At 39.9% G+C, this 12,549-nt stretch overlaps 1 protein-coding gene across 1 annotated transcript in view; it reads left to right on the top strand.

Annotated features, from left to right (window-relative positions):
- The window catches only part of LOC116232900 (sodium channel protein type 2 subunit alpha-like), a 364,152-nt gene that overhangs the window by 3,161 nt on the left and 348,442 nt on the right, over positions 1–12,549 (top strand). The gene's annotated exons all lie outside the window — the stretch shown is intronic.

Here is a 12,549-nt window from a genome sequence, read left to right as displayed (position 1 = left end):
GGCAGTAGCAGATCAATGAGCAATTACAGAGGTATAGAGTGTATGGCAGGAAGGAGAAATATTTAATTTTCACTGGGTAAGCCGAGAGGGAGGCAATCTCGTCCTTCTCTGGACATGAATATTTTGCCATATAATCTTCAAATGTGAAAGCTAGGCTTGTTTATTGTCTCAGAGGGGTATAGAAAATCACTTATGCAAGTGGATCTGTTTATGCAGAAGAGCAGCTATGAGAAATAGAATTGGAATAGATAGAAAATACAAAATACAAAAAGTAAGAGAAATGTATTTTCCCCCATAGGAACAGATTTTATGAATTAAAAAAAACACGCTGTTTGTCAAATATAAAACTTGTTTTTCCTTTTGAAAAGAAACTAAAGGATTCTTTAGTTCTCCCTCATTCATGAAACAATAGGATTCATTAAAGAAAGGTACTACTAATAACACAGGAGTGCTGGGGCTCCTAAGATTTTCTTTGAACACAAAGCTTTTCTAAATTGGTGATGTGCACTGCAGATCCTATAGATCTGGCTTTGTTTCCTTGGAGGGTAATTGAGACACGGCATCTCAGCATAAAGGAATTTGGGGCTGTTTTGTGACACAATGGTCTTTTCACATAAAGGTAGTGCATGTGGCTCTCACCATGACTATTATAAATGATGAACCAGAATGACCAGCGTGTGTCTGGTAGCTTTGAAGAAGCGGGCTCTGTGCTTCATATAAAAACACACAAAGGGCAAAAAAATAATAGTAATATTTCTCAGTTTTGAAGCTTTTCAGTGTTCTGGAAAATAGACTGCAGTTCTAAATTGGAATGCGTCTTTAAGGGAGAGGCCTATCTATGTTGGTATTTCTGAGAGCTGGGAACTGGCTTACTATGGAGTTCTATATGGGGAAAGAAATAATACAATGCTGAAACTGATGTCTTGTCGTGTTAGAGCTGTACCTGCGTGGCTTCGTCTAAAGGCCACGGAAAGTTTGTTTGTTGTTCAATTGTTCTGTTTTGTTCTGGCAAATGAATATCATTTGATAATGCCCAGTTTTGTGCTTGTGCTTTGGGACTGACTAGTCAAGACCAAAATCCAACTGCAGGATGGAGCTTGGAATGGAATGCCTGGAGACACAGCGTGACAGTGGCAGGGAGCTGGGCCAAAAGGCTTCTAGCACTGCCCAACCCCTGGCTGCAACCTCCCTGCTGTGGTGCCATGGGGCTGTGAGCCCCCATCTGCTGCACATAGATGCCTTCTGCATCTCTTGTTGCAATAGTGGTCAGGAAAAGGGTGTAGGGCCTAGGCCAACAGATGTAATTCCTTCGTGTGGAAAGAACTGCACCTGCTGGCATTCATCAATGCTTGCTGAACTGTTGTCCAAACAGTGGATGTGAGCACAGTGAGGCAGCGGGTAGTGCATTTCAGCATTGGCACAATGGGACACCTCTGCTGCTGCAGATATTTATAAATGCTACATGCAGGCTCATGTTCATTGCTAGTGAAAATGCAGAGCTAGCAGTGGTGGCTTTTAAGTAATGCTTTGTAGCTGAGAATTTTCTCTATCAAATAGTGTTATTGTGCTCTTAGTAGCTGTTGTATGTAGCTGTTGTATGTAGCTGTTGTATGTAGCTGTTGTATGTAGCTGTTGTATGTAGCTGTTGTATGTAGCTGTTGTATGTAGCTGTTGTATGTAGCTGTTGTATGTAGCTGTTGTATGTAGCTGTTGTATGTAGCTGTTGTATGTAGCTGTTGTATGTAGCTGTTGTATGTAGCTGTTGTATGTAGCTGTTGTATTTTCCATGGAAATAAATTGGAGGCACTACTTTCAGAGTGACCTATGTTAGAAGAGGGTGGAGAAAACCACCTTAAATTAGAACAGATAATCCAGAGGGAAAGGCCATTACTGAAATCTTGGCCCCGTGAATTAATAAGATTTTACAATAGCTTCTGTGGGACTAAAATTTCACTCCCTATCTCTGTTGATTATGAGCTGCTCAGTTTACACCTGGGGCTATAAAATGAAAAAGAATCCAATCGTGATTAGAGAGTAGGTGTGATTTGAATGGAAGGTGATTACTAAAATCTCCCTGAAGTCTTCCACCCTGCTTGTGCTGCAAGTTTTTCCTATTTATAATAGCACAGCACAGCCATCCAAGCAGAAAATGACACCAGAGAGAGAAAGAGTTTGCTGATTGTTCCTGATTAGGCTCAGTGCTAACCTTGTAAATCTGTCTGTCAGGTCGGGCACAGGCCAGTCATCCGTAAACCCAATGCTTCACAAAAGATTGAAAAGCTGAGAAAACTTTTGCACTTGTGTGGTATTTGATAGCATTCTTTTTTCTTTACTTTTTTTTTTTCCTTTATTTTTTGGAAATCCATCTGGGGGGAAGAAAAAAAACTGCAGTCTTGGATGGGAAACTTGACATTCTGTACATTACCACAGGTCCTTACAACTACATCGTGATCACATACCTGTGTACCTGTATAATGGGGTTTCCTTGTTGGATTTATGAGGCTGAGAACTCTTTGAGTCTGAGCCTGTTGTGTCTGAAGACAGTGTGTATTGGACGGTCTGGCAGTGTTCATGCAGATATGCTTCATGCTTTCCCTGTTTGTTATTACATCTAGTTGTCAATGTAGTCAAGCAGGGTCTTTTTTTATAGGCAGTGATATTTTTTTTAACCAAGGAACTGTGGGTGAAGTCTTGTAGTGTGTTCACATGTGCTGATTTCATCCCAAAGTCTGTCGGGGCTTTTAAATTTGTACACACCACATAAATTGTGTAGGCAATATGAGAGCTTATGTTAAGAGCTGACAGTGCTGGAGTTGACTGAATGCTCCTCCTCTTCTATGGCAGAAGCCTAAAAATGCCTTTGCAGGAATTCTCAGTGACCTTGTGGCAGACCACATCAGTGCCAGTGTAAAATATAGACAGCTGCTGGATGCAAAAAATTGCTGCAAACTGAATTAAAAATTCGGTCTTGGTCCAGGAAAGTAAACTGATTTATTTTCTAATTTACAAGCAAAATACAGTTGGTTAGATGTACAGTTTCAGGGTTACAAATTAATGATTTTACTTGCTGTAAAATTGTCATTGAGAAAATGCTTGGTACTGTTTTGGCTTAATGAGGGCTATACTTCCAAGTAGGATAGCAGAACAAGCAGATAATAGATGTTCAGATTATTTGAGGCATAAAATGTTATTTAGCCTAACATGAAATCATGCCTGTTTAATAATTCCAAAGTTCCATTTTGTTGCATCTGCCAGGTGTCCCGGGGTTACAAATACACCTTGTATATTTATTATGCTAATTACTGCCAAGGCAACACACAGAAAAGTGATTTATACCTTAAAACTTTGAAACTTCATATCTTCCCATGAGATTTTTTGTAGATTTTTTCTCCTACTCTCAGCTGTCATCACCACTTACGTTCTCTTGGAAGTAGACTTGTATTAACCACATATTAAGTTAACTTATATTCATAGAATCATAGATCAGGACCTTGCAGCCCACCCACCCCTGCTGCAGGCTGGTTGCCCCCAGCCGCTCAGGCTGCCCACGGCCCCATCCAACCTGGCCTTGAGCACCTCCAGGGATGGGGGCACTCACAGCCCTCTGGGCAGCTGTGTCAGGGCCTCACTGCCCTCTGAGGAAAGAATTTTCTCCTAATATCTGATCTAAGTGTTTCCTTGTAGTTTAAAACCGTTCCCCCTTGTCCTTATACTGTGTAAAAAGTCAGCCTCCCTCCCAATTATAAGCTCCCTTCAAGTACTGGAATGTCGCAGTGAGGTCTCCCCAGAGCCTTCTCTTTTGACTGACTGAACCAGCCCAGCTGTCTCAGTCTGTCTTTGCAGGAGAGGTGCTCCAGCCCACTGTGCATCCTCATGGCTCTCCTGGCACCCTCCTTCCCTTTGCCCTCCCTTTCCTTGAACAATCTGCTAATTGGGAAATCTTTGGGATCCTCTCACAGCTTCCTGTTTGGGCTCCTTTTAGGGGCTGCAGCTGCTGGTTCCTGGAGCTGCCCCTTTGAGGAAGGCTCAGAGCTTACTCCCAGTTTTGTGGTTTGGCTGCCAGCATTGCAGGCTGAGATGCAGTTGCGCTGACTGCACAGCAATTCTTACATGTTTGGTAGTACAAAATTCCCTAGGTTTGATTTACCTCAGCAGTCATTTGTAGTTTTTAAAAGCTACTGCTATGATTAAGAACAAAACAAAGGCACAGATTGGTGCCTACAGTTATTTGTAGTGTGGGGAGCAATTCCAAGCCCATCTGGTAGCTGGTGCTTCAGGTGTATGTAACTGGGGCTTCCTTTCAATGTTTGGTTCTTGATGTGTACATACAGTGTTTTTCAACTATGAACTTGAGTTTTTCCAATTAGTCCTGGGTTCTGTTTGTATGTCAATGCAAATTAAACTAATGGAGCATTACTAATGCTTGATAAAAGGAATCTGTGCACTTAAACAATTTGTTACAGCTTTTAAAAGCACTTGGGAAAAAACCAAACCGAACCATTTCAGTTCCATGCATCCTTGGGAAGGTTCCATTGGAGAGAAATAAGCATACATTGTGACAACAGCTAGCACAAATCCATAAGAAATAAGCATACATGGTGACACCAGCTAGCACAAATCCATAACAAACAGCGGAAATGAAGGCTTCTACTGCTTATCTAACAGTAATCATAATCCTTGTACTGGCCATGAAAGAAATCTCTACTGATGCAAATAATTTTTATAAAAGCAAAATTATTGCCATCTGTAGAGGATTTCAAAACTTGCCTCTCCTGTAGGCTTCAACTGTGCTGCTGTCTGGGTCTATGGTAAGGTAATACCAAGGAAGATTACGTGTGTGTAAGGTCCAAGTATTCCTGATACTGGAAAAACTTGGAAGGAAGATACAAATTCCTTTTGCAAGAGGCAAAGTGGTATCTATATATACTCCATTTAAATGTTCAGATAGGTGAAGCTAATTTCTTGATGAATTTGAGATTCATCAAGATTTTATTTTTAAATTTATTTTTTATTTAATAGTTTGATGTTTTATTAACAACTTCTTTCTATTTTAGATATTCTTTCAACCTAGCATGGAAGAAATTTTGCCAGGAAAAAAAAAAACCAAACTTCAGTAGTTCTGACCAATGGTGACATGTTACCTCAAGGAAATGGAGCACGTACTTACGGCTGAATTAAGTCTGTCATAATTTAAATTTGATAGCAAATATATTTTTAAATGCATTGTTGGAACTGAATTTATTGCAAAGCATGATAGGATGAGTTGTGGGAAGAAGACAGTGCAGGCTACTCCTCTCAGGAGTGCTGCATTCCATCATTGTGTGGCTATGTGCACACGTTTGTGAAACTGCGCTTTTTATAGCATTCTAAGAACTGTTGAGATAAATCTGCTGCCAAATGTCTGATGTGTTCCAGGGAGCTGCAGATCCCCCAGATGAAGCTGCCTGACCCACTGTGAGTTACTGCTCAAAACAAATGTGTGTCTTAGCGTTACAGAAAACTGAGGATAAATGTATGGATCAGGGACGGTGGTGAATGTGGAAGTTCAGAACACGTGCTTTTCTAAAGCCTCATTATTATCTGACACAAGGTTCAAATATACCAACAGTCATAGCTGGAGTGTCTCACTTCCAATAGAAATTCTGCAGCCTGGTTTCCGAATTTGGAAAACCTACCCTAAGGTTTCTGTGTCTGGTTGTTGTATTTAAGTCTCAGTTGGAATGTTGTCTGTGACTTTTTCTGCCATATCCATTATTGGCCAGGAGGTGATAAATCACCCAGGTGGGAAGGAGGGCTGTGCCATCCTAACATAAGTGATCCTTTATCAGTGCCAAACTCCATGGTCTCATTATGTGCTTTTTTTGTGTGACATGACACTCTGTCTCTCCCCAACATGATTTCTTCTGCTTCTTTAGTGCTTATGTGGAACGAAACATTATTACTCTTAATGCAAAAGTGAATTAAGCTGTTAGCCATTATTCAGTAAAAACCGACAAAAAACAAACCCCAAAACAATATCCTCCCATGCTCCCTTAGTGAGAGAATTTCTGTTATGCTTGCTTTCTAACGTTATAATGCTTTAGTGACATAATGGGGCATTTCTGTGGGCTAGCCAGTGGAGAAAATCTTTCAACTACTCAGAAACAAATAAAATCTGAATAGAAATTTTCCCCGGAAGTAAAAAGTGCCAGAGACTCAAATTGTCAAAATGTTGGAAAAAAAACACAGCTACAGAACATTCATAGCAGGTACTTCAGGTAACAATCCTTTGGTGAAGTGCTTTGCTGTTAACTTGTCTGTTTTAATTATAAAGACTCCCTTATTTCTTTCTGGGGAAGGCTCTTTGGGGAGGAATTTGTGGGAGGGAGAACTGGTGAGAAGATGGAAAGAAGTAGTGAATTTCTTTCTTATTTTCTTTCTTGAAATCTGCTCTCCATCGCTTTTCTTCTTTGACTTGTCTTTGCTGACATGCTCTTTCCAGCTTGTCTGTTCCTCTCTTCTGCCATTACTCCCTGCCTTTGAACAAGTTGGGCATGTGGCATGCTTATTTCATTCCTCTGTTGGTTTGCTGACAGCCTTGGCCGTGATACCTTGGACCACTGATGACTGCTAAGAGACAGGGACCAGGCAGTGTCCCAGGGACGTGTTCCTTGTCTCTGTCTCTCCTTACATCATCTGTGCCCATAATATTTTTGTTTTATTCTTCTCCCTCATAAACAACAGCACTATAAGTAAAATGCTGTCTGCTGTAACCTTTCCTCATGAGCTGTCACTCCATCCTCTCACCATATGTTGAGGAACATCAGAATGTTTTTCATCATCTTTCTGTATTTCATGTGCATGTTGCCAGCTGTGTGTATATGCAACTAAAACTTTTCCAGTGCATTTGTTTGTTTTCTTTAAAATTGTTTGCAGTACATTAAGCATTTTTTTCTTTAAATGGCCTTACTGAAGTTATGCTGCATAAAAAAAAAAATAAAAAAAAATCAGCTTTTAGGTACTTTCAAAGTGAAGGGCATGGAAATGAAGAGAATGAAATATGATTGATGATCAGTGTCTGAGCTGGAAAGGGAAAACATGGGCAGGTGGCAGTGTTAATACTGACAGTTTTTTGTTTACTTACTGTAGTGGCAGTCCCAGCATTCGAATGCAATGTTATATACTCCTCTGAGTTGATATTTCTCTTGGGTTTAGCAGAAGATAAAAGTGCAAGCTTGTTTTCCATGGCATTTCCAGCACAGCAATTTCCAAAGCATAAAAAAATAAAGCATTTCATCATCTAAAATGTCCAGGAAATAATCATCTATCACAAATGAGACAACTTCATGTGCCAAGTACTTTCTCTCCTTACCGCCTAGAAATCAAAATGTAAAGTTTAGGGGCTGTGAATTATTCTCCTAGGTAAAATATGTTGGTTCCCAATGGAAGCTTTGCACCAAGGTTTGTCCAAGCATTCTACCAGGTTTCTGCCTCATTATGCATACTAGGAAGCAGCCAAATCCGAGGCTGATGCAAATCTTCAGGATGTAAGATCTGTAGGATCAAAGTGGGTTGGGAAATTCTTCATTTGTACTTCTTCAGTAAACATGTTGTGAGGGTAGCCTTTTTCTCAGAGATGGTAAGGACCAGCCTGCATCCTCGATTGGAAAGGCTTCCTTGCTAGTCTCTGCATCCCCAATTTTACTGCAAAGGAGTCTCATCAACATTCTCTCTCTCTGTTTTTGGTTTGGTTTTCCACTTGTGATGCACTTTCCTTATTGGATTTTTCTACTTATCTACTGCATCACTGGATGCATTATTTTGTTTGTAGTTTATTTTCATGGACAGAGTGCTTGGGAGTGAAAGTCAGTGTTAAGGAATATCCCTGGAAATCAAGATGAGAGAGTATCTGGAACTCAACTGCTAAAGTGAATAAAGAATATTTCCTAGGCTAGTACATGTTCAGTATGTGTACCTGCACTTTCTTTCTCATATTTTAGCAAATGACTTTGCCCTGTACCAGGGCAACAGAAGTAATCCCACTCTAGGAGCCTCGATTGCACTCATGAAAGGTGTTAAGGGTAGAGAGTAAACATTATCAGTTTACATTTGCTTAACCTGTTTGTTCTGAGCATATGGATAACTGTGTGGTCTACATGACATCTGTGGGACTCATCTCTCTCTGAGGTGCAAATACGTGACGATATCTCATGTTAAGTACATTTTTGTCTTGTGTGTTTTTTTAATCTTATTTCTGTAGTGCTACACTGATAGACAATAGCTGCTATGAAATACTGGCTTGCAAAGCTCATTTTATTTTCTTACTGATACTGAGAAAAAAGCTCATTGTATCTTGTGTTCAAAAAGCCTTTTAAAGGGATCTGTGAACCACTGTGTAATTTATTGCACCTAATTAACACAAGCCAATACTTCTACAAGTAATTAAATCAGTTTAAAAATGTTTCACAACTCACCCGTCCGTTATAAGTAACAGCTGAATTGCAGCAAAACACAAATTAAAATGCATGCTTTTGTAACCTGCACTTCTAAGCGTATGTCAGCACTTGGGTTGTGTGCATGTATGTTCATCTGTTTAAAAATGTAGTTTTAATTATGTGCTGTATATATTCTTTATTCTGGCATGTTACTTTCATCCCCATGTGTAGAAATTCTGAATATAAGGAACAAGACAGTAAATAAGACTGGCTTTTAAAGACCAATTAAAGCAGCCCGTCATCAACCTTGCCATCAGCTGAGTTTGTAATTCAAAGTACAGATCTGCTGTAAATGGCTGGAATAAAATAGTGCCTGGGAAATACCAAGTCATTCTTGTTCCTACATAATAGGACTCTCCAGAGACAGTAACACTTCATTTCACAAACCAGCCTGCAACTGAAGTTTAATAAAACCAGAAGCTAAGTGGTTCCAAAGTGATGGCAAACTTCAGATAAAGCCTCGGTGGACCTCGATGGCTTCCTCCTGGTTGGTCAGGACTTTTCTGTGGCTTTTGTGGGGGTGGAATTTATGTGAAGTTCATTAAGTAGGTACTTTAAAGATTACATGGGTATGTCGATACCTGCTCTGTCTGTAGTTACTTCAGCTCTGCAGACATGCTATCTGCTTCAGATAGCAAAAGTAAATTTTCTGTTTCAAATGTGATAATATAAGACAAATTGTCCTGTCTGGTGAAAGGAATCCAATATCCCAGTCCCTGAGACATCAGAAATGGAGAAAGAGAGAAAAGCACTGCTGTGCTCAGCCTTCATGCAAATACACTTGTAATAGGTTCAGCGCTGGATGCTTAGGAATGCAATTAGGAAGATGTGAGGCAAGGGCAGGCAACGTGGGGAGTGGGAGCAGATATAAAGATTAAAGCACTGAAACTGTGGATGGAGATGTACTTGATTAAGTTAAAATGTGGGGAAAAAAAAAAACATGTTTTGAATTCTTGTGAGCTATTTAAGATTATGTGAGGAAAACAAACAAACAAAAATATTGGGAAAACATGCGATAGCAAGACCTGTTAGGCGGTGCAGTGATCTCTGCAGGCAGAGGCAAGATAAAAGATGATAGAACTTTCCATGTACTTAAAACCTGGACCAGGTAGTGATGTAGAAAAGGCTCCTGAAAGAGGAGTTGTATATTCTATATGTTTTATAGGACTGTTTGTCCTCTAAATCACACTGGGCTATGTAGGGCTGTAAACTCCTCAGGTAGAGGCCATCTCTTTGTGTACAGTTTTATGGCTGTTTTGGGTGGATACGTTGGTTGGTGAGAAGATGATGTGTCATGTAAAAGTGGAAGGAAAATGAAAAGCATAGGGGAAACAGCAGCAAAGTGAATCATATTAGAAGTGCAGAAGAAAAAAATCAAGGGGAAATAAAATTACTCTAAATTAGAGATCATTGGGATTCTCCTAGGTGAAAGAAATTTAGGAAATTTATCTTTATACCACCATTTTTTCTCCAGTGCAATAACTGCAAAACTAAAGGCAACTTAGGGAATGAAAAAGCAGCGATTGCAAGGAGCAGATATGGCCCTGCAGGGCTCCTGTTCTTGCTGGTGGCATGTGTTTTTTAGTGCTTCCAAACAGACTTTTTATGAGCAGAATATAACATGTTAGTGAACTGACAGAGAGCTCCCTCCTGCCACGAGTTAAGTGCTGAACAGCTCACAGACCCATAGGTCTTGTGTTCTACTTTGAATTCATAAGAATTGGGCTTAAGGGGAAACTGGAGACTTGTTTTCTTGCTTGCATTTGGTAAGAGATGAAGTTTCTGGTGATTAAAGTACTGCCTGGATTATAGTGTTCTTCCCCAGAAATCAAGGTGCTATCCCAGCTGACTTCACTTTGAACAGGAGTAACACTTAAGTTAGACACAGAGGATCAAATTTGGCTCTTTTAAAGACATGCACAAATCCACGTGATGCTGATTTGCACTGTGACTTGGATCAGATCCGATTTGCTTTACACAGCTCAATCCAGATGTAATCTGCAGTACAGCAGATAATGGAGACCAGTTTTTTATTCCTTTGTCTCTGAATATGTATGAGGTTAAGATCTGATGGATAATGGATTACTGCTGAAATGTCTTACAGTTCAAGATTCTTTTTGAGGAGGGATTTTAATGAAGTTGCATAAATGATAAAAAAAAAATTTAGAATGTTTCAAATATCTGATTCCTTTCTGCTCTTGTTACATTTTGGCACTGCTTTCTTTTAACGTGTTCTTATAAATGTTCTAAATTGCTTTGGAAGTGGATTATTTCATATGCCACTGTACCTTTATGGTTGGACTACATGATCTTAGTGGTCTTTTCCAACCTTAATGATTCTACATCTTATCATGTCTCCTTCCTCCTCATGTGAGTGCTAAACTAGAGCTCAGTCACGGTGCACCAGGATCAGAGTCCAGGTACTGGCTGTGGCCTCTCACTGGATGGCTGCTGTCATTGCCAAGAGGACGGATGTCAGCTACATAATTCTGTGCTCTGGGCCTCCTGCTGCTTCTTCACAAGAACTCCAGGGAGCTCTCAGCTTCCTCCTTTTACTGCTATACTGACGCACCTGAAGATCTGCTTTCTCCTACAGTCTTTAAAAGATCATGGAGTAAGAAAAGTCCTAAAGGAAAAAAAGGATTTTGAGATCATAATTTTTCTAGTAGTCTTGGCTTGGTTGCAGATGTGGTAGATAATGCCTAGGGCAACTCAAATTTGGGATATTAGCTTGCCCTGAATAAAAGTTGCCTGCATTAGAAAACCATTGTGCATAATTCTGCACAGCTTGACATGTAATGCTGCCTTAGCAGAAGAAACGTTCAAGGATAAAACTTGCATGAAGAGTAAATCACCTCTTGCTCTCCTTAGCTCGTTCAGGTGAGGCAGAGCTATAATGTAGAGTCAGCTGATATGCAGACCTAGCAGAAAAATGGACCTTTTTTCCCTGAGTTAGGCTGTCATCAGAGGAGATGCTTGAGACAACTCTATTACAGGTGCAGTTGAATCAATAACGCATATTCATTATTCTTTTCCAGATGACTCTCCTGCTTCAATTTCATAAATTACTCTTTTTAACAAGGGAAAAGTAAGCAGGTATTATTCAGAGAATGTTTCATGTCATATGTGGCACTTTGCTGTTTCAATTGGATAGCTTCAGCAGTTTTCTTTAATATATTGTTTTCACTTAAGGCAGTAAAAATTTCTTTGGAAATCTATGACAATCAATTAAGTAAATGAGAAAATAGAATGCTTGTAATTAAGATAATCAAGCTACATGAAATCTACCCTACAAGTGCTAATATCTGTATATCTCCAAGCTGTATATTAATTAAGCACCATGTAAGTGTTGCAATTAGACTTAGGCGGCGGTGGTGAAAATGAGGAAAATCTGCAAATGATTGGAGGGGTTTTTACTGCACATGAAGCTCTAAGTTGTTTTAAAGCTCTCCTTGCTATAACTTGTAGGTGGCAGTGTCACTGCAGGCACTTCAGGGTGCCTGACAAGTCTGTAGCAGCCTCCAGCTGCTCCTGAAAGAGGTAACCCCAGGAAAAAAACCTGTGGTTAGAAACTGAGTTCTGAGCCGGAAATTGCAAAGGTGAGGGTGGAGGGAGACATGTGCTTTGGCAGGATAATATTCTTCCTTGTGAAAAGTGAACCTATTTATTGATATCATACTTTCTGATAATACCACTTATGTTTCTAGAATGAAATGAAGAAAATGATACGTAAAACCTTTTTATTATTTGACATAGATACACACAAAAAAAGACAGTATCCTGATTCTCACTAGTTCATGGAGCAAAAGGACTTCATATTGCTCTTATGGTTTTGCTTTTCTTCTTTCCTTATTTTGATGTGAAAATTCTAAGGCCTCCCAGGCCTTCCCATCTGAAAAATAGCATCTTAATGTACTTGTATCAGGAGCAAAGCCCCACATTAGATTAACAAGATAAGCTGAGTGCGTTCGGAATATGCTTCCTCATTAATGCTCCTGGTTGGGGCATGTGGAAGCAGGAGCCCTGTGACTGTGTGTGAGGAGGTCCTCTTTTGACCACTTCCTGTTGGTAGGTG

This window comes from Phasianus colchicus, chromosome 7 (genome assembly GCF_987193195.1).
Source record: "Phasianus colchicus chromosome 7, bPhaCol1.hap1.1, whole genome shotgun sequence".
In the NCBI taxonomy this organism is placed as follows: domain Eukaryota; kingdom Metazoa; phylum Chordata; class Aves; order Galliformes; family Phasianidae; genus Phasianus; species Phasianus colchicus.
Note: the sequence above shows the minus strand (reverse complement) of the source record. Positions and strands in the feature narration are given on the sequence as shown.